At 28.7% G+C, this 644-nt stretch overlaps 1 protein-coding gene across 1 annotated transcript in view; it reads left to right on the top strand.

Moving 5' to 3' along the window:
• Positions 1 to 500: 500 nt before the first annotated feature.
• The window catches only part of LOC107463364 (probable trehalose-phosphate phosphatase I), a 12,847-nt gene continuing 12,703 nt past the window's right edge, over positions 501 to 644 (top strand). Inside the window, exon 1 of the mRNA XM_052253443.1 lies at positions 501 to 616. The gene's annotated coding sequence lies outside the window, so the exon portion shown is untranslated. The remainder of the gene's footprint in view (positions 617 to 644) is intronic.

Below are 644 nucleotides of genomic sequence, written 5' to 3'. Positions count from 1 at the left end.
TATATATTAGCTGGAAATTAAAAGATGCATGGTTATGTCATATATAAACGCAGTATCCTGTTCTTTTTTTTATGATTAACTGCTAATATTAATAGTGCTTTTGTTTATATAAAACCTGCACTCTCTTGTGTATATAAAAGCTGCACTAAGTGCAGAATCATATTGATTCTATGCAAGTCCCAGAATTAACACTTTTTTTCTCCCAACGTTACCAATTCATGAAAGATACAAAGAATCTTCAACAAAAGTAATCAAAACACACTAGTGTCAGTGAATGGTGCTACTATATGCTCCTTTATTTCAGAGTTTTAACACTTTATAATAGGTTTAACTAAACCTCAATCTTCTTTTAATTATAAGTTGATAGTTTCTATATACAAAGCAGTCAATAATTGATGTGCCAGAAATATGATATTAGTTAAAAATAATAGTAATAAAAAGAAGTGATGCACTCATCACAAGGGCACTTGCAGATTTTTTTTATTTTTTATTTTTTTTTTCTATTTAGCAGATAATTGAGGTTCTAAGAGAAAATATTGCAACAATAAAAGGCTCTACTATTGAAGATAATTTGTACTGTATTAGTGTACACTACCGACGTGTCAAGAGGGAAGAGGTATTAATAATAACCCTAATTTGATATT

The sequence above is a fragment of the Arachis duranensis genome, chromosome 8, assembly GCF_000817695.3.
Source record: "Arachis duranensis cultivar V14167 chromosome 8, aradu.V14167.gnm2.J7QH, whole genome shotgun sequence".
Taxonomy (NCBI): Eukaryota; Viridiplantae; Streptophyta; class Magnoliopsida; order Fabales; family Fabaceae; genus Arachis; species Arachis duranensis.
The sequence above is the reverse complement of the archived record's forward strand: the minus strand, read 5'-3'. Positions and strand labels throughout refer to the sequence as shown.